The sequence below is a fragment of the Schistocerca nitens genome, chromosome 6 (assembly GCF_023898315.1).
Source record: "Schistocerca nitens isolate TAMUIC-IGC-003100 chromosome 6, iqSchNite1.1, whole genome shotgun sequence".
Classification (NCBI taxonomy): Eukaryota; Metazoa; Arthropoda; class Insecta; order Orthoptera; family Acrididae; genus Schistocerca; species Schistocerca nitens.
In genome coordinates, this window is record NC_064619.1 from 631,578,267 (window position 1) to 631,601,016 (window position 22,750).

A 22,750-nucleotide genomic window follows, 5' to 3' on the forward strand; every position below is an offset into this window, starting at 1 on the left:
GCGTCTGGTTGCTCTGCCAATGGGAGACTTCTTACTGTAATGGTTCAAACTGGATGATGTTGGACACGGGCTGCGCCAATTTAGGCGTTATGTAGCTGGAGGGCCCACAGTGCTGATGTTTCCAAGTCGTCTGCATTGTTACAGCAAGAAAGCTAGCTAGCCCGCCGGGGTGGCCGAGCGGTTCTAGGCGCTACAGTCTGGAACCGCGCGACCGCTAAGGTCGCAGGTTCGAATCCTGCCTCGGGCATGGATGTGTGTGATGTCTGTAGGTTAGTTAGGTTTAAGCAGTGCTAAGTTCTAGGGGACTGATGACCCCAGAAGTTAAGTCCCATAGGGCGCAGAGCCATTTTTTTTTTAGGAAAGCTAACTGAAAAAGAGCTGTGTTGTGGTCGTTCAGGCTCAAAACGTGTTAGTTAAAGTAGACATTTATAGAAAAATGCTCTGAGAAGTGGTAATTTTCGTGTTTTTCACAACTTAGATGATTGTAGTAGTGTATCTACGACTGTTAGCGTGCGGCGTTGGCTCTCAGCGGGGCACCTTTGTGTTTAGAAATTAGTAGTTATCATTTCCTCCATTGAGAGAGCGGATAAAATGATTCGTTGATATGTACAGGTGCATAAATTTTATTTGGCTTTGATGATTCCTTTCTGTAATAGTGTTAGTGCTCTTGATGTTGAAAATCAGAAAGGAACCTTGAGCTATAAAACTTCAAGGTTTTACGGGCTATTGACAACCGTTAATAATTGTTTTATATGTTGGAAGATTTACCAGAATAGTTTAACAGGATCAATTTATACATTTTTTTACTCAAAGGTGAATAATGGTAATGGAGACTAACTATGAAAAATCAGCATAATTATGTAAGTGTGTTTGCTGGCATGGTCACCAGATGGGATATACACTCCTGGAAATGGAAAAAAGAACACATTGACACCGGTGTGTCAGACCCACCATACTTGCTCCGGACACTGCGAGAGGGCTGTACAAGCAATGATCACACGCACGGCACAGCGGACACACCAGGAACCGCGGTGTTGGCCGTCGAATGGCGCTAGCTGCGCAGCATTTGTGCACCGCCGCCGTCAGTGTCAGCCAGTTTGCCGTGGCATACGGAGCTCCATCGCAGTCTGTAACACTGGTAGCATGCCGCGACACCGTGGACGTGAACCGTATGTGCAGTTGACGGACTTTGAGCGAGGGCGTATAGTGGGCATGCGGGAGGCCGGGTGGACGTACCGCCGAATTGCTCAACACGTGGGGCTTGAGGTCTCCACAGTACGTCGATGTTGTCGCCAGTGGTCGGCGGAAGGTGCACGTGCCCGTCGACCTGGGACCGGACCGCAGCGACGCATGGATGCACGCCAAGACCGTAGGATCCTACGCAGTGCCGTAGGGGACCGCACCGCCTCTTCCCAGCAAATTAGGGACACTGTTGCTCCTGGGGTATCGGCGAGGACCATTCGCAACCGTCTCCATGAAGCTGGGCTACGGCCCCGCACACCGTTAGGCCGTCTTCCGCTCACGCCCCAACATCGTGCAGCCCGCCTCCAGTGGTGTCGCGACAGGCGTGAATGGAGGGACGAATGGAGACGTGTCGTCTTCAGCGATGAGAGTCGCTTCTGCCTTGGTGCCAATGATGGTCGTATGCGTGTTTGGCGCCGTGCAGGTGAGCGCCACAATCAGGACTGCAGACGACCGAGGCACACAGGGCCAACACCCGGCATCATGGTGTGGGGAGCGATCTCCTACACTGGCCGTACACCACTGGTGATCGTCGAGGGGACACTGAATAGTGCACGGTACATCCAAACCGTCATCGAACCCATCGTTCTACCATTCCTAGACCGGCAAGGGAACTTGCTGTTCCAACAGGACAATGGACGTCCGCATGTATCCCGTGCCACCCAACGTGCTCTAGAAGGTGTAGGTCAACTACCCTGGCCCGCAAGATCTCCGGATCTGTCCCCCATTGAGCATGTTTGGGACTGGATGAAGCGTCGTCTCACGCGGTCTGCACGTCCAGCACGAACGCTGGTCCAACTGAGGCGCCAGGTGGAAATGGCATGGCAAGCCGTTCCACAGGACTACATCCAGCATCTCTACGATCGTCTCCATGGGAGAATAGCAGCCTGCATTGCTGCGAAAGGTGGATATACACTGTACTAGTGGCGACATTGTGCATGCTCTGTTGCCTGTGTCTATGTGCCTGTGGTTCTGTCAGTGTGATCATGTGATGTATCTGACCCCAGGAATGTGTCAATAAAGTTTCCCCTTCCTGGGACAATGAATTCACGGTGTTCTTATTTCAATTTCCAGGAGTGTAGATTGACTAGAGGTAATTTTCCGGTATCATTTTGCGAATTTGGAATTATTTTTTTATGCCTTGCAACCACGTGTTTTGCGACGAGTGTTCTTTATTAATGTCCCGTCACTGGTAAGGAAAGCAGCAGTACACCTGTTCGCTTGAATACTGCTCACCGGTGTGGGATCCGTACCAAATAGGGTTGATAGAAGAGATACAGAAGATCCAACGGAGAGCAGCGTGCTTCGTTATAGGATCATTTAGTGATCACGAAAGCGTTACGGACATGATAGATAAACTCCAATGGAAAACTCTGCAAGAGAGACGCTCAGTAGCTCGGTACAGGCTTTTGTTGAAGTTTCGAGGACATACACCTTCACCGAGGAGTCAAGCAGTATATTGCTCCCTCCTACGTATATCTCGCGAAGAGACCATGAGGATAAAATCAGAGAGATTAGAGCCCACACAGAAGCATACCGACAATCTTTCTTTCCACGAACAATGCGAGACTGGAATAGAAGGGAGGACCGTTAGAGGTACTCAAAATACCCTCCGCCACACACCGTCAGGTGGCTTGCGGAGTATGGATGTAGATAGATAGATAGATTTTCCACTTTATGAAACCTTCCTGCTACCTAATAGTGTGACGATCTTATATTAGCCTAGGGGACAAATGTTAATCCCAACTGGGAATTACTGCATGTAGCTTCGAAGATGTAAAAGCCCTAATTTGATGGGGGATGAAACTATAATTAGTTTTAGAAATAAATTCTATGTAGCAAGATTCCCTTGTTGCTGTTGATGTGATGGAAAGTCAAAGTAAATTTCCAATAATTGAATGTATTTGATTCGGGAGGATACTTAAATAATTGAGGGAAATGAAGTTTACAATGATAAAGAATCGTAAGTCGAATGAAAACAGTTTATGGTATTTATTTCCGATCAAAGTAAAGGCCTTATTTCTAAAACTAATTATAGTTTCATCACCCTTCATTAAATAGCTGAAGGAAATTACTTTCAGACTGGTAAAGAATAATGGGTCAAAGGAAAACAGTTTATGGGTAAAAGCTGTCCGTTGAGCATTATTTCAATTAATCTGAGTGATGAAAGTTAGTTACTATTATTCATTTAATTAATCAGGACACAACTGGAAAAGTACCCTGTTGTCATTAGCCATAGAAAGCAGTGAGAAGTAACATCAAGCTATAATCATCAAAACTATTAACAAATGAGGTAGGTAAGCGCCCTTACTAGGTGAGAAAAAAAAACTCAGACTGGGTAATAGCAGATGATAAAATCCAACAATCAAGTAGGAGAGAGTTTGCGCAATATACACCCCTAAAGTAAAGGCTACTTTTCTTTTCAGGTGAGTTTCGATGTAGTTGTTCGATATGAATGTTCGGTGGTGACTTTTTATTTGAGTGACACTGCAACGCATTTTTCTTGATTTTGCTATAATTCGAATTATTTTCGTTGTAGTGCTGACCTAGTATGGCATTTTCAGTAGCGTTAGAACGGTGTTCCATATGCGAAAAAAGTTTGGCAGAACGCGAAACGGTTGTTGTTGAAAAGAGAGAAGTTGTTGCGCATCTTGCCTCGAGTGTCAAACGCAGAAGCCTGAACATGAAAGGTTACTGGAAGGAGTGGAGGAAATTATCTCACATAGCTTGTAGAAAAAGTTACAATAACGAGAAACTAACATTGGCCTCATTACGCCGTGAACGTGACACAGTTACAGCTGCACGCAACCCAACCAGCTCAGATGAGCTACCGTTATCATTTAATTTCAAGAACAAGCGCATCTGATACGGGGAATAGCTTACTGTAGAATACTCACGAAAACAGGCCAAGTTATCTAAGGAAAGGCGAGGCGCAAACCCGTGGTCAAAGTGACGCTCCCAGATGTAGCAACACGATTTTTTCATACGCAAGACTGCGAGGAGATGAATGGGGACAAAAAGGTGAAGACCATATGAGAATGATGGACAAAATGGAAGTGATTTAATTGTGGTGACGAGTGCCAGTTTTCCCTCTGGCAGTCGCTTGATAAAGTACCTGAAAATTCTTATTCATATGTTAAAATTGTCATCTGTTAAAAACTGTCTGCAGGAGAAGTACAGTATAAACATGCTATAATCATCTCTCATACAGTTGCCAGAGGCGTATCATATGTTTCAAGGACCACTGTCCATATAATTTTGCCTGACAACTGGTACTCGAACGAAAAAAAGGAGACCTCAAAAGAAAGTTCTCGAATTATGAAACTACATGCAAAACGATATCGACTATGAAGTGTTCAGCACTACTGCTTACCGTCACATTCATATTTTGTGTGTGTGTGTGTGTGTGTGTGTGTCTGTGTTTCCCATCATGTTGCCTCCAAGACACTGCTTCTCCTCCTGTACACGATTATGTTGACAGATAAACGGGGTTGACTGGAATGGTAGAAAAAGAAAAGTCTTGCTCTATCACATGTCATTATGCCAGATGCGCGAGAAAAATCATCCTTGTCTCCCATTTCAGTTGGGGTTGCAACCTACGTTTACAATAAATATCGATCCAAATTTCTTCTAAATCTCCCAGTGACGTCAGGATTTTCAGCCTCCTACGATGAAGCTTCTGGTTCAAAAATGGCTCTGAGCACTATGGGACTTAACATCTAGTGTCATCAGTCCCCTAGAACTTAGAACTACTTAAACCTAACTAACCTAAGGACAGCTCACAACACCCAGCCATCACGAGGCAGAGAAAATCCCTGACCCCGCCTTGAATCGAACCCGGGAACCCGGGCGTGGGAAGCGAGAACGCTACCGCACGACCACGAGATGCGGGCGAAGCTTCTGGGCTCGAAGGATCACATGTGCTGCAGGCAAAGAAAGACACTGTAGACGACTCAACCAGTCCTTCAGCGATGGGAGCAATAATGACAGTCACACCCCCGAGACGTTGTAACCAATGAGACACAGGTGGTTCGCATAATAGGGACCTCAGCACCAGACACAAATGGCACTGTTAATGTTAAGCAGTTTCTCCAATCAACCGATGGAAAATTAGAAACTGTGAAACTGTACATAATTAATAGACCTTCATAGGACACCGTACCGTCTGCATTTGATATTGCCCGGCTCAAGGACACAAGGACAGGAATATGAATGCTCCAGGACTGTGTGCCTTGCATTCACCAATGCACTTACTCTATTACTCTAAGTCCATCCTCACTATAACTGAAGAATGTAAGCGGATTTACTAAGAATCATGTGCCGTCACTTTCGACCAGGCATTGTTTTGGCAGGCATATGGTTGATTCTGATTTGACCACCTTCAACGTGAAGCTGGGAGGTTATCACTACTTAATGTCATTCATGGGTGCCACAGGGACGATTATCGTTGGGATTGGTTTGAAAGATTTTTGCTGCCAAAATATTAATTAGATTCTAACTAGACGTTGGTACCAGGGATGTTTGTGTGCATACTCTTGCTTACATAGCTTTGAGTGAACTGATAATTGAACTCTTGCGGTTGGAAAAGAAAAGTGGTTCATACTGGATGCATTTATCAATTCTCCTTAGAATCCAAGATACACTGCGAGGGTACAGCACTGCATGACGTGAAAGTTAAATTCACGAAAGCGGTGAGGCTAGAGGGGCAATTGCTGCGTTATGGATCCAAATTTGCAAGTGTGCCCTAACGAAAAATATCATCACAGCTGGATGTACAGATGACCGAAACCTCCACCTCGACTCAGTTAGAGAAATGATCTCCTACTTCCAAGCAGCGGACCATTTAAACTATGGCAAGAGTGGTCACTTTACTACCAGAATGTGAGCACTTTAAAAGAGAAAACGCATACTCAAGAATACGAAAAGTATTGGCTGCCGGCCGGAGTGGCCGAGCGGTTCTAGGCGCTACAGTCGCAGGTTCGAATCCTGCCTCGGTCATGGATGTGTGTGATGTCCTTAGGTTAGTTAGGTTTAAGTAGTTCTAGGTTCTAGGGGACTAATGACCTCACAAGTTATGTTCCATAGTGCTCAGAGCCATTTGAACCACAAATGGCTACTTCATTGCTAGCATAACTGACAGTTCATGGTCAGGGATCCAGTCAGACATGACCATAAAGCTGGTTCTCATGTGAGCCACTATTTATATGATTATATAGGAGGCGTGTTTTTTAAGTAAGGTCCGTTTTGTTGTAGACACTAGTAGTTTGCGCGCATACCGCAACGAGCGCGTGCGTCGTGTACCGACATGCCTCGGGAACAACTGTACTCAGTTTCAGCTCTGTAGCAAACCTCTACGGTTCTGTTCTGTGCTTTCAAAATTTTTTTAAGACTATCAACTCTCCCGCCGCGTGTGAGGTTCGCTCAGTGATACGGTTTTTTTAGCGATGAACCTGTCTGCTGCAGAAATTCAAAAATGGTTCAAATGGCTCTGAGCACTATGGGACTTAACATCTGAGGTCATCAGTCCCCTACAACGAAGAACTACTTAAACCTAACTATCCTAAGGACATCACACACATCCATGCCCGAGGCAGGATTCGAACCTGCGACCGTAGCAGTCGCGCGGTTCCGGACTGAAGCGCCTAGAACCGCTTGGCCACCGCGGCCGGCGCTGCAGAAATTCATCAAAAGATTTGCGAATTGTACGGTGATACTGTTATGACTGAAAGCAAAGTGCGTAAGTGGGTACGAGAATTCAAAGATGGCCGTGACAACGTCCATGATGAGGATCGCCCTTCTTTGATTATAGACGATTTGGCGGCTTCAGTTGAAGCGAAGATTCGTGAGAACAGGCGCTTCACAATAACAGGTCTCTCAAACGAATTTCCTGACGTGTCGAGATCGGTGCTTTACAACATTGTATCTGAACACCTAAAGTTTAGGCAGCTGTGCTCCAGTTGGGTCACGAAACTCCTAACAGAGGACCACAAAAACCAAAGATTTGAGTGTGCGATGAAGTTCTTGACTCGTTACCACAAAGAAAGTGACAGCTTCTTGAATCAGATCGTAACTGGAGATGAAATATGGGTTTCGCATATCACACTCGAATCGAAGCAACAGAGAATGGTATGGAGACACACACACTCGCCTGTAAAGGTGAAGGACAAACAGACTGTGACCCAGTGCAAAATCATGGAGTCGGTGTTTTGGGATAGGCATGGTGCTTTGTTGGTCGACTTCATGCCACGAGGAACCACTATCAATGCAGAAGCATACTGCCAAACCTTGAGAAAGCTACGCAGAGCCATTCAAAACAAAAAGACGCAGCATGCTGACAAAGGGAACTGTCCTTCTCCATGACAATGCAAGACCTCACACTACCGGTCAGTACCGCAATTTATTGGACAGTTTTAGCTGGGAAGTTTTAGACCACCCACCCTACAGTCCTGATATTGCGCCGAGCGATTACCATCTGTTCCTCCACCTCAAACAACACCTCAGTGGCTACCGTTACTATGATGACGACGTTGGCAAGTTTTTATGAAGAGAGTATTTTAAAATTGGTTGAGAGGTATGACACGTGTTTGAACAAACTTGGCAAATATGACGAAAAATATAGTGAAGTATATACTTTCTGAAAATAAAATTACTTTTTTGAAATAACCTTTCATTGTGTAATTACGTTCAAAGGGACCTTACTTAAAAAACACACTTCATATATCTGAGTGGTGTCTGGACTGACAGCACTCATATATAACGAGGTGTCAAAAGTCATGGGATAGTAATACCAACATACTTGATAACTGACATATGTCACTTGCCGCTACAGTGTTGTCGCATCGGCTGCGGTCTACAGTCCTGTATAGGTGACACACACACACACACACACACACACACACATAGGCACGAACACAGCGGGTCACTTTACAAATGCTGTTAAAGACTAACGTGGAGCAACGTTGAAGTGGCCGCTGCGCTGTATGAATGAAGGAAATGCGAGATTCTCTGTGGACATCTGATTTTAACTGACCAGTGACTGAAGTGCGACAGACAACGCTTTTTGTAATCGTATTGTTAAACTCATGTACTAACCTAAACACAACTCCGTGATGTGCAATGTATCCGAGAAAACGGCAGTCGGTAACCCAGAGGTAGAACTAAAATCTCCACCACTTTGTTCACGGCGATTATAGCTAACTTCTACGAGCAAGCTCAAGACAGAAAAATTTCAATTTCAGCGCTAAGAAACGAATTTTAATATCTCGCTGTTATACACTGCTTACCTGAAACTACACTCACAATGGCTACAAGAAGTGCCACTTTGCCAACGGATGAGCGGTCCAGCTTGGTATTTGGTTGTAGATTATAGACGATACAGGCAGTTTCCAAATGAAAAAGAAAACGGTAGGAACAAAAATAATGGCATAAAAAGTACTTACAAACTGAAACAGCAAAGTATCCGAAAATTTTAAAAAAATTTAAATTTAAATCAATTAACTGAACAACAATGAATGTCTTTTGATTAGCTTTAGAAATAAAAAAAATTCGCTGTTTCACGGGTTTCGGAGCTACAACCTTCTATACGACAGTCCAACGCACTAACAACTGCGCTGTGTAAAGCTGATACATGTATGACTAATATTCCAGTAGCAACTGTCAACTAATTTTAATCGGACTGTAGTATCGTCCAAACTCATATGCGAATCAATAATTTGCGAGTGTGGGTTAATGGATGAGGGATGCTGCATTGCAGTGAGCGATAATCTGCATATTTCGGTCGGACATAAACTCGGTGGACGCGGCAATTAACTGCTCTAGAGTAGTGAAGCATCCGGCTTGGAGTCCTGGTCTGGCACAAATTTTCGCCTTTCACCATTGCATCACTACCCTACGCTGTGCGTCTGAAAGTCACGAGTTCCCCACCCAAATTTTCCTTTCCCTTCCCATCCTCTGTTTCATATAAAAGTTAATTATTCGTTCAGCATTTACAAGTCGAATATTGAAAAAAGAGATTATACCACAAGACACCTTCAGTATTACATAATATTAAAATTTACCCAGTAAGACTTACACTGAAGAGCCAAAGAAATTGGTACATCTGCCTAATACGTGTAGGGCCTCCGCGAGAAAGCGGAAGTGCTGCATCACGACGTGCCATGGACTCGACTAATGTCTGAAGTAATGTGGAGGGAATCGACACCATGAATGCTGCAGGGCTGCCCATAAAACCAAAAGAGTACTAGGGGGTGGGGCATGTTGCAAGACTTCCAAGATATGCTCAATAACATTCATGTCTACGGCGTTTGGAGGCCAGCGGAAGTGTTTAACGTCAGAAGGCTGTTCCTGGAGCCACTCTGAAAGAATTCTGGACGAGTAGGGTTCGTATTGCCCTGCTGGATTTGCCCAAGTCCGTCGGAATGAACAGTCGTGCTCGAAAGTATCCGAACGAGCGGAATTGCATTTCGCCTGATTCGCATACAACCCTCATAACGCAGCTGTCCAGCAGGTCCTCTAATCGCTCCTCGGTACAGTCGTTTGACTATAGAAAATGGTTCCAACAAATCACCACTAGAAGACACTGCTCTGTATCGCAATTACTCAAGATGTAAGGTAATACCACGATACTACAAATATCAGGGAACACCTTATCACAGATAACACTGTCCTTAAGGCTCCTAAACCCGCATTTATTACAATAAATGACATACCTGAAATGTTACCACTCTCATTATTACGTCAGATAGGTAATGCACGTAGTAAGTTTGTCGTATTCATGATTTCATCTTCAAAGTAACATCCCGTACTTAGCTTTTAACTCAAAACGACGTTAAGTTATTCACGAGTTGCTAGTTGAGAATATGTATGAACTTCAAATGACACGACGAACCGTCTCGTTCTGCAAATGGATTCAAACCCAGGTCATGCAGACTAAACAAAGATTTCGTTACTGACGAAAACTAACAGTCATTCCTGACTAGGTATACAGAGAGCGACATACCTCGATTTTAGACAGTATCAGTTAGGAAGTATCAACTTTAAATCACATAGTGTAAACATTTTTAACGGACGCGGATTCCTACTCAGAATTTATTGTCTCTGTTAACAAACTACGAGAGATGTTAAATATTGCTTCTTCACAAGTAACTTACTTGAAATGCCGTGAAGTAAAGCTTTGTGTTGGACAGGGCTTCGAACCCAGAACCTAATCGGATTGTTATCGAAGGAAAATCAACTGTGACATCGGATTTTCTCGGCAGTAGCAAGATGTTTTAACTGAAATGACGAGACGAAGCATTAATTTTTTCCTTCCCAGGACTCCAACCCGGCACCTATCGCTGTTATATTCTAGAGAAAACGAACGTTAAATATGGGTTTGTTACACTACCAACGACATGTGACCGTGTTTGAACTATACATAATATGACGAAGAGTTCAGTGCTGACTGGCAATCGAATCTCACACATATCGTTGTTGACTACACACAAAGGGACGTCAGCTACTGAATTTTTTTTCACTAGCAGCTCGGAATAACATCCTTGAACTTACGGTGATCTCGCAAATAGTTCTGTGTCTCACTGGGAGTCAAAAACGTCAGATATCGTTAGTGTTGACAACGAATGAAAATACATTAAAAATCAAAATTATTATCCACCAGCAGATAGGTGTTCTCATGCTAGAGCTTGATAATACATAATGAAAACTTTAGTGCCGGGCCAGGATTCGAACCCATTCACGCGCAACATGTGGAGATGTTGAGTAATCTGCAGTTTTGAACAAACAACAAATTGTAGTCGAGCTGTATTGTCACGAAGGGATCAAATTCCGCGTTAAGGGCGGTCTGAGTTGCATTCCCAGTTCAGAACCAATTTTATCGACGTACAGAAGCTCAAATAAAAGATGGAATAAGTGTTCTGTGACCCTACATAGCGTTTGTTTCGTCACTAGAAATAAATAACTAGTATAGGAAAGGTTACTGGTGACAGAGTTTCTACATGTCGCCACTCCTGACTTTATTGTGGTTTAACCTAATGTCTACTTGGTAGAGAAGAAATATCATGTTAATTGTGAATTTCAGACCACAATGCCATTATACCTTCTTGGCGTAGCCAGTAGAGAATAGAATCTGTCTCTCCCTATCAAAAATCTTCGGGAAAAGTTGGAATTGAACCCAGACCAGGAATATGTGAATTTATCAGCAATCCAACAAACCACCTTTTTTTCCACTTTTTTAAAATATATATATATCTCCTGCATCAGGAAAAGAAACACTGTTGTCACTGCAGTGGAAATTTCAAGGTGCATTGCTTCTGCAGCAAAAGAAATGTTTCATTCCTGTCGATGACTCTTTGCTGCAAAACTTTGATTTTCATCTTTTTTGTTTTTTCTTTTCTTTTTGTTTTTCTTTTCTTTTTGTTTTTTTACTTTTTTAACACACAAAAAGTTTTTTTTAATTGTTTGTTTCCACTATTCTTTGCGTGAGATATCTCGGCTTATTGACGGCACTCAACGCTCGTCTTTTCGAGGTTTGCCTATTAAGGTATACCCCAAGCATATGCTTGGTCTCGTTCCATTTTCCTCATTTGTATGTTATCTCCTATGTCAGCAGTTGTCTTCTCTTAGCACTGAGTGCCCAATTGCCGGATGCCACACACTGGTTGTGATGTGGAGTATATGGAAGTGAAGGGAAAAAAGATACATAACACACTGCCATCAACGTTTTTAACAGGCGGACGCAGTGCATACGTCTACTTTTTCGTTCCTTGTTCGTTTTTTTCATCGTCTTTGTCGTTTATAGTGTCGTTATTCTCAATGCTGGTATATAGTTCGCGAACTTTTGTCTGTGTTTGTCATCCTTCGTCAGCAGTTGTGCTTGTGTGGCTAGATATACTCTGTAGCCCCGGTAAGATGGCGCATCTTCGGCTTGAATTAGGTAATGCAGAGTATGTCCTGTCAGCCATGTCCATGTCTTTTTCTTCGTGGTGGGGTAGTAAGTGCCATCAGGTTGCAACGCCAATGTGATGGAGATTGTCTGTCTAGCTGTCCTGCAGATAGAGGCAAGGTTCATTCTGCACCATTCGCAGACCAATTTATTTTCTCCGCAGACACATCTGTGTTGTAAGTTGTCTATGAGGGCACACTCCCCAAATCTGTCAGTTGCCGACAATCGTATTCTGTGTAATTTTTCTTTCGTGGGTATGGTCTCATTAACTACTTTATACCACGTTTTTTGTTCCGAGCACTTTGTTGTGGATGTTCTTCCAGATTTGATCCCAATCCCGTAGGGCGTAGGAGATATTTCGTTTCCATGCGGTTTCCACCAGTATTCATTATCCGGTATAGTTGGGCGGTTGTAAGGTCCTGTAGTGGTGCGCTCAGTTTCGCTCGGAGGTAACTAACTTCGAGCAGAAACATCCGGATGTAGCCGGCCGGAGTGGCCGTGCGGTTCTAGGCACTACAGTTCGGAACCGCGAGACCGCTACGGTCGCAGGTTCGAATCATGCCTCGGGCATGGATGTGTGTGATGTCCTTAGGTTAGTTAGGTTTAATTAGTTCTAATTTCTAGGCGACTGATGACCTCAGAAGTTAAGTCGCCTAGTGCTCAGAGCCATTTTTGAACATCCGGATGTTGTTGGCTATGTAGTAGGTTTCCCCCAGGTTTTTTCGGTATTGCCATATTAGTAGGTGTATACGTCCGTAGGGCCACATGGAGTGCGCTGTCTGGGTAGTCTTGACACAGCTGAAGAGTTCTCCGTACAAGAAGAGCCTTGCATTTAATGTCAACATCGATGAGCCCTAGGCCCCATTTCTCTAGTGGGAGAGTAATAACATTAATTTCCACTTTGAATATTTCGCCGCTCCAAATATACCAACCAATTGCCGTCATTATTTGCTTGGAAATGCTGTTGACCACAGGGATTGTCTCCCCTACATACCATATTTTCGAAAGTATCATTGTATTGATAAACTGTACTCTTTGTATGAGGTCCTCTTCCCTGCCTTTATTTTGCTGGAGACAACCTCTCGTCATAGTCAGAAGCTCCTGCCAGTTGTCCGTAGTAGTTTTCAGAGGGCAGTGACTCATTCGTATTCCCAACAGCTTGATACTCTCGTGTACTACATATGGGCAGTTGTCATCGATACTAAACCCTCCGCCGATCGTCATTAGTTTAGTCTTTCTATAGTTGAACTTTGAGCATGAGGCTCGTTCATACTCCCGTACACTATTAGTGACTTCTTGTAGGTCTCGCTCCGAACGTATGATGACACTTACGTCATCCGCGTATGCCACACATTTTACAGTCGTCGTATACAAGGTTAAGCCCTCAAGTGCACGGTTCAGCAAACGGACAAGTGGCTCAATGGCAATGACAAAAAGAGGCATTGACATGGGGCACCCTTGTCGTACAGATCACTCAATAGTTATCTGCCGGGAGAGTTGCCCATTGATGACGATCCTAGAGCAAGCAGAGGTGTACATATTTTTGACCATGGTAATAAAACCGTCACCAAAACCTAAATGGTTCATAATTTGAAAAAGGTAGCTGTGCGAGATCCTGTCAAAGGCTTTGCATTGATCTAGAGCTAAAATTGCAGCTTCCGGTTGGGTAAGAGCACTAAAGGAGACGATCTCCCTATAATCTGCGAGACTTTTAAAGATCGTTCGACCAGGGACGGCTGCTGTCTGGCTGTCATGTATGATTTTCTGTAAAACATGTTTAATTCTCGCTGCTAGAACGCGGGCCACAATTTTATAATCGGAGTTGAGGTCGGAAACGGGACTAAATTTATTGACATCATCTGGTGGGTATTCTTTGGGGACGAGTACAATTAGACTATCACTGAAGCCTGGTGGTAGTGGCCGACCTGCTTTAATTTCATTACATACACTCCTGGAAATTGAAATAAGAACACCGTGAATTCATTGTCCCAGGAAGGGGAAACTTTATTGACACATTCCTGGGGTCAGATACATCACATGATCACACTGACAGAACCACAGGCACATAGACACAGGCAACAGAGCATGCACAATGTCGGCACGAGTACAGTGTATATCCACCTTTCGCAGCAATGCAGGCTGCTATTCTCCCATGGAGACGATCGTAGAGATGCTGGATGTAGTCCTGTGGAACGGCTTGCCATGCCATTTCCACCTGGCGCCTCAGTTGGACCAGCGTTCGTGCTGGACGTGCAGACCGCGTGAGACGACGCTTCATCCAGTCCCAAACATGCTCAATGGGGGACAGATCCGGAGATCTTGCTGGCCAGGGTAGTTGACTTACACCTTCTAGAGCACGTTGGGTGGTACGGGATACATGCGGACGTGCATTGTCCTGTTGGAACAGCAAGTTCCCTTGCCGGTCTAGGAATGGTAGAACGATGGGTTCGATGACGGTTTGGATGTACCGTGCACTATTCAGTGTCCCCTCGACGATCACCAGTGGTGTACGGCCAGTGTAGGAGATCGCTCCCCACACCATGATGCCGGGTGTTGGCCCTGTGTGCCTCGGTCGTATGCAGTCCTGATTGTGGCGCTCACCTGCACGGCGCCAAACACGCATACGACCATCATTGGCACCAAGGCAGAAGCGACTCTCATCGCTGAAGACGACACGTCTCCATTCGTCCCTCCATTCACGCCTGTCGCGACACCACTGGAGGCGGGCTGCACGATGTTGGGGCGTGAGCGGAAGACGGCCTAACGGTGTGCGGGACCGTAGCCCAGCTTCATGGAGACGGTTGCGAATGGTCCTCGCCGATACCCCAGGAGCAACAGTGTGCCTAATTTGCTGGGAAGTGGCGGTGCGGTCCCCTACGGCACTGCGTAGGATCCTACGGTCTTGGCGTGCATCCGTGCGTCGCTGCGGTCCGGTCCCAGGTCGATGGGCACGTGCACCTTCCGCCGACCACTGGCGACAACATCGATGTACTGTGGAGACCTCACGCCCCACGTGTTGAGTAATTCGGCGGTACGTCCACCCGGCCTCCCGCATGCCCACTATACGCCCTCGCTCAAAGTCCGTCAACTGCACATACGGTTCACGTCCACGCTGTCGCGGCATGCTACCAGTGTTAAAGACTGCGATGGAGCTCCGTATGCCACGGCAAACTGGCTGACACTGACGGCGGCGGTGCACAAATGCTGCGCAGCTAGCGCCATTCGACGGCCAACACCGCGGTTCCTGGTGTGTCCGCTGTGCCGTGCGTGTGATCATTGCTTGTACAGCCCTCTCGCAGTGTCCGGAGCAAGTATGGTGGGTCTGACACACCGGTGTCAATGTGTTCTTTTTTCCATTTCCAGGAGTGTATGTTCAGAAACCAATGTTCGAGTAAGTACCAAAATTGTTTGTAGAATTCAATGAGTAGTCCATATTCCCCGGGCGATTTATTACCCTGAGAGTTCCTCAAAGCCTCCCGAAATTCTTCCTCAGTGACATCACTCAATAATAGTTGTCTGTCCTTCTCGTCGAGGGTCGCTGTAAGGTAGTTTTTCATGGTCGTAATTGCGTCGTTATTCGTGGGCTCTGACATGTATAGCCGTCGGTAATAGGCGGTTATATATTCCTTTATCTCATTCTGGGTTGTGGCGACACTGCCATCTCCTTTTTTTAATCTGTGAACCAATTTCTGTCTTGCGCGGCGTTTCTCTTTCGCAAGATGGAAGGAGGATGGGCTTTCGTCATAGGCGCTGTTACCATCGCGAGAACGTATTTTAATCCCTTCCAGTTGTCTTCGTTTCAATAGTGTTAGCTTCGCCTTAATCCTTTTGATCTGTACAAAGTTCTCCTGTGTGACATGAGTAGCAGAAGACAGCTCACGGAGACATCGAAAATACAATTCGAAAAGCTCTTTCTGCTGCCAGCTCCTTTCATAGCTGTAACCTTTCAGGCAGTTAATAAGTTTGGGCTTTGCGCAGCGGCACCACCACAGCGTGACCAACGGGAAATTTTGTTGGCGCCGTGAGCAGAGATCCCATACTTCCTGCACCCGTTCTCTTAAACCTTGATCATTGGGTATTGAAACATTCAGCTTCCAACCTGCTCTGCCACGGTACGTTCCCTGCCGTACCATTCGGATTGTACAGTGATATGCCTCGTGGTCGGAGAAGTACAACGGCCACGTCTCCGTTGCAGAGATCTTGTCCCTCAGGCGTTTTCCTACATAAATTCTGTCTAATCGGCTGGCAGTTTGAGCGGTAAAACACGTAAAACACTGACGGTCCCCGTTCAGGATTTCCCAGGTGTCTTCTAGGTCTATCAGTCGGACAGTTTCGGCAAGTGTCGCACAACCGTTAAAATTCGGCCATTGGTCTTTAGGCTTTAAAACACAATTAAGATACCCGCCGACGACCACATCCTCCTCATTCCTCCGTAAAAGATACAATAAGTCAGTAGCTTAAAAATGTGCTCTGGCAGCTCTATTTTGATTCCCCGATGGAGCATAGATGTTTATCAATAGAACTCCATTAATAAGGCAGAGATTCCTCTACCAGACTCTAGTCTTTCCAAGTCCGATACAATAATACCCTCTTTGAATAACAGAGCTGTGCCTGAGGAGCTATCTGGGATGGTATTTGTCAGTACGTCATACCCAGAAAAGTCAGGTAGGAAATGGTGAGCCACCTCTTGCAGCATCGCGATGTCTGCATCACAGCTATACAAATAATCGCGGAGTCTGTGTATCTTCTGCTCTGAAGTTATTTTGTTTATGTTTACAGTGACTATCTTATAGTCCTGAAAAGGAGGCATGAAGTTCTCTATGTTAAAAGTCGCTGACCAGTCAGCAATAGCATGATGTCGGTGAGGAAATTAATACGTATCCGAATCATCATCTTTTCTCAGGTTCGTTGAAAGCTGTCGTGTCACAAGTAATTCTGCTCTCCCGGCTGGCATAACCTCCTTTAGTGGTTCAGACGTAGTCAGTCCTCGATACACCGACATGTCCTCGATATCATCAGCTCAGCTGCCTGCATTTGACATGTCCATCTTCTGATCTGAGCCCTTTCCCGTTGGACACTGTTCTTTTCGCACCTCTCTCAGGAGCTGCTGAGAGACCCGATCCTCGTCTGCTGCAGCTTGATTTCCAACCCCATAGTTCAGCGTGGTCACTGTTATCGCCTGGTCGTGGCCACTCGATATCTTCGCATCTGTTCTGCCAAGAGTTGCGTCCGTTAATTCGCGGGCAATTTGCGCACCTTTCTCGCGCAGCAGCGGAGCTGTTTTCTCAGCATTCTTGTGAGCGATCCGTCGCTTATTGTGTTTTTTAGGAGAAACGTCAGCCCTTTCATTTGCCACAGTCACTGAGGAAGAGCTGCAGATTGGTAATCCGGTGTTGTCGTCGCTTCCCATTGATTTAGAATCCGCTCCTTTGTCGGTGCGTGGATCATTCTCAACATCTTGGGTTTTCTCGCCAACCTGGGCGCTAACCAAACACGTAGCCTCCGGATCGTTCAGTTTCATCGTCACGTCGGGGGTGGTGTCAGCGTTGCCCTCTGGGGTGGCAGTCTCCACTGGTGTCTGGTCAGCTTCGGTGGTGTTGACAGTTGTGTCCATGTGAGTGACCTCCGTCGCTGCCATGGTCAAACGGACTGCCGCCACGTAAGTTAGAGGCATTGATGGCATCTTGTTACTAGGAACACTTTCGCCTGGTGGCAACTGTGTCACTCGTCTCTGTACGCATTGCGCGCGAACATGATCAGTTGCACCACATCCAGAGGAAGTGCGAGGCTGTCCATCGTATATAACAACTGCCCTGTATCCACAGATCGTAATATATGGTGGAATGTGTTTCTCCAGTTCTATTTTCACCTGTCGAACACCGTTCAAGACAGGAACTTTGAAGGACATCCACTTTTCCGCAATATTGCTGATAATCGTGCCATAATTTTTCAAAACTGCATTTATTTCGTCGGCAGGAACTTCAAAAGGTAGTTCGAAAATTCTAACTGTGCGGACACTAAATCCTGCACGAGATACATGAACTTCGCCAATATTACCATCGCTGTGAGTAAGTTTAAGGCTACCACCGCATGACTGAACAATTTAATCGCATATTTCAGCAGTTTTAAACTTTATGTGCGCAGTACTGCTAACGATCGAAAGATGTACACCAATTATTTCGTCAAAAGATCGTTTCAAAACATTCTCAATCCATGCTTCGTGTTCGTAAGCTTTAGGATCGAAACTTAATTTCAAAGTATCTTTTCGTGCTAGTTCATTCATAGTCAATTCGTGTCATTTTTCACACAATAACACTTATCTGTGTACGCTACAAGAGCGTCAACTACAAGAGCGTCAACTCACCGTAAACAGCGCTCAGCCGGCAGTAGCGGAGACGTAAACACCAGCGCGCGTCCGCTCGCCACGACCGCCGAGGGCCGACTAACCACCGAGCCCTCTACTCCGTGGCATATTTTTCTATTGTAACACCATTGGGCCATACTGGATGAGAATTCTGACACACAGGCTCCCTGTAGTGGTTTGCAGCATGTTCAGTGCATTCATTTACTTGGTTGATGGAATCGCCATGAACTAGCTGCCTCGGCTACCCAGTGCATGCATACATTGGACTCTATTTTGTAATCACCGAAACAAAATCAAATAACTGTCACCTACACAGAACTGCCAACAGTGTAGGATGCAGAAATTTAAATAGGAAGTCTTCCTTTCCGACTGAGCTACTCTATTGCGCCATCTGTTTGTTGAAAACGTCGTGCAGTGCAAAAGAAAAGCTGTAACTGTCTGTCTGTCAGAAGTCTACATCCGGCCTAATGCATTACCTCACAACACTGTGGAATGCGCAACAACTGGAAGACCTGTTGACTTCTGGAGTCTATCTAGTGACGGTACAGCTCGTAGTGTAACGGTAAGTGTAGTGCACCGTAGACATTATGTCGCGAGTTCAAATACGTTCACTGCTAAATTTTTTTAAATGCAATTCTACTGTCTGCTGAAATTATCACTCTAACGGAACTTTGAACATAATTCCCTTCACTTCTCAACCCAAAATAGTCGCATGTGGAAAAAGGGCCAATTACTGCTACATTTTGTTCTTTTCAGGTTTAATAGACGGCTAGGCAGCAGATGCCTCTCGAAACATTTCTATTATGTATGGGGAGAGCGCATCGTGCCAAAATATGTCAGGAAAGTATTTTCTACATTAGCTGTCGTGTGGTAGTGGCATTTTATTCTTCTTCGAACCTTGGTTGACAGCTTTAACTCAGAACAAGTTTTCTACATGCATGTAATCAATGAACTGAATCTGCATTGACAGACTGTTATAGATAACATCAGAGAATTCGTATATATCGTTGATGATTAATTTCTCTTTCATGTTAACTGTTGTTTAAGCAACATTAGAAGAAACCCTACGAAAATTGCGCACTGTATTACAAGAAATGAAATACAACTACCCACGATAACCTTACGACGAAAGTCTATTTTAATAAAGCTGAGTATTTCTACACAAGCGTGCCTCTATCGAACCGAATTAGTAAAATACTACTCACTTAGATTTCGATTGGGTCTGTGTTTATTTGGTATGCTGTGTCATACTCAAGAGGTATGCAAATGTAGAATTTCATAAATAATGTTATGTATTCCTAGAAACCCAAAATTTGCTTGTCAGCAGCGGAAAGAGGCATTACCTGTTGTGCAGCATTGTAAGATTTTCACCATTGCACTATGAACCGAAAGTATTTTCTTGCGTTTTCCTTATCGATGTTTGAAATGACTGCTTGTAGCTCTTTCACAGAAGAAATAAAAAAGGTCACTGTCAGCGAGACTGGAACCACAAAACAGAACAAATGCTTTTTTTTTTTTAGGTCAGCATGTTACCACAGAGCTAGCGAAGAGATACATGTTATGTGATTCCTATTACGAGGGTCATAGGGGCTAGAACTCGTAAATCGCTATTTAAAGGACAAGCATAGTTGTGATTTCCACCTGCAACGACTTTCCTGGGCTGAAAACCGTAAATTTATAGTGTTTTGTTACACCTCAAGCGATAATAACTCAGATTATTGAATGGTAATGATAGGAAAAATCAAGTAAACTTTGAGGCTTAATTCCGTGCACACCAGGAAGTAACTCGTCGATCACAAAGTTGCCAAACATACGTTGCCTTGTTGCCAAATCTCAGATACAGTACCAGCAGGAAGAAGGCGAACCGATGTGGTCCTACAGAGGGCTGGGAAGTGACCATAGCTGGCATCTCAAAGACGCGGCTGGCACGGCCTGGAATATGTAATGCGCCTGATTCGCATCGGAGGTCATCAGTCGCCTAGAACTTAGAACTAATTAAACCTAACTAACCTAAGGACATCACACACATCCATGCCCGAGGCAGGATTCGAACCTGCGACCGTAGCGGTCGCTCGGTTCCAGACTGTAGCGCCTAGAACCGCACGCCCACTGTGCCCAGCTCTCATAGTTGTTTTTATATTTCTATGGTAAGTGTATTCAAAACTAAGAAACTCATTCATGGACGTTTTCATGCGTGGCCGATAGTCGAGCACAACAAACAAATAAAAATAAAAACAATGTTTGTATGTGTGTGTGTGTGTGTGTGTGTGTGTGTGTGTGTGTGTGTGCGTGTGTGCGTGTGTATGTGTGTGTGTGTATGTGTGTGTGTGTGAAGAGAGAGGGAGAGAGAGAGAGAGAGAGAGAGAGAGAGAGAGAGAGAGAAAGAGAGAGAGAGACAGAGAGAAGAGAGAGATAAATATAAAAAAGAGTGGGAGAGTAAATAATTGTTGTAAAAAAATTGCATCATGGTATGTAAAGAAATCTTTCATTAAAATGACACATTCCACATCATTACGAAATGTCGTATTCATGATCTATGGAACAAATATTAATCTAATCTAATCCAATCTAATCTACTCATATTGCTGGCTAGCCACGAAGAGTCATGAATTACCGAAATTTTCGCCAATATCAGTAACCAAATCTAAACTTGAAAATAAAAGACCACGGCTTTGTTATAAACCGGGACTCCTATCAAGACCCTTTCGTCCCTGTTAACTGACCACGAAAGATGTCTGATATATCTCCTTTCAGAAGTAACAAAGTGTGCATGCATTTAAAGATGAAGCGCGTGATGTGAAGTTCTGTGATGGAGATACGAACCCAACACGTAATTGGATTGTTAACTAAGTAAAATCAAATGTTATGTATCGGTTTTTCTTATCAGCCGATAGGTGTTTGAATTTAAAATAAGGATACAAATTTTTGTACCTGAGCGACAATCGAACCGTGCACCTACCGTCCTCCTTTATCATCCACGAATATAGCTTAAGTATCAATTGGTTACTACCTACACTAAGATGTGTGCGTGTTTGACCAGAAATAACGACACCTATTGCGAATGTTGGCAACACATGAACAGACATTAAAAATGCATGCTAATTTTCACTAGCAGGCCGGTGTGCACGTGATAGGGCTTGAACTGAAATTATGAATATTTTTGTACTGGATCGGTATTCGGACCCACGTACTTACCTTTGGAGGAGTCCTAGAGAAGATTGCAGTCTTGGGAAAAGGAACGAAAAGACTGAACTATATACAAGTAAAATAAGAGTCCTGTTCCTTTAAATGGCTATCGGTTCATCAAATAAAATAAAATTTTCTAATGTTAGTAAGTTTACCGGCAATAGTATTTCTGTTTACCATGACTTCCGCCTATGTCATTTCCCAACGTAAACCGGCCCTGCCCAGTTGGTAATGAAGGAACGTGATGTTTAATGCGGATTCTGAATTATAACGTCTTTCTCTTGAGGTTACCAGAGGTAAAGTAAATCTGTTTGTGCCTCTTAAAAGTAAATGCCTGAACCCACGCATTGCACCTGTGATAGTGCGTTCCACCAGACCACTGTGGCCACATTTCCCAGCCCCTGGAGTGTGCTGTAACGGATCATATGCTTAGCTTACAAAATTAGTCACGGTGGAAAAAATGCGAGTCTATTAAATGGTCAAGTAGAAGCAAGCTTCTGACGCAGAGATCATGCTATTCTCATGTCAGCAGTATGTAAATACTCTTCTAGGCATCATAGCCTCGATGTGAAGCCATTTTGGAATTTTCACTAATTCAGCAAATTTCTTAGTTCGAGAAAATCCACCGTGAGTGTGAAGTTAGCGGATAATTCGATTATTACCGTCATTTTTACTATCATTTTTTTCATACTGCTGCTGGAGCACATGTGCTTGAATATCATTTAAAGCCTTTTGGTCATTATAGAAATAGTTGCCGAAGAACTGGTTCTCTACCTGTCTACAGAATTCTTTTCATGTTAATATCAAGCATCAGCAATTACTCGTCGATTACATTCAATCTAAAGTAGCTGATGAAGACGTCACTTGATAACAAAAACGCGCTGTCTTTCTTCATCTAGTTGCGAAATAGGAAATGGCTGTCGAATACTGCCAAACCAAAAGCCAAGGGATCTTATTGCCTTCCGATATACATCGCTGTCTGTTCTTCCATATGATTTGGTCGACGTGACCTGTTTCGA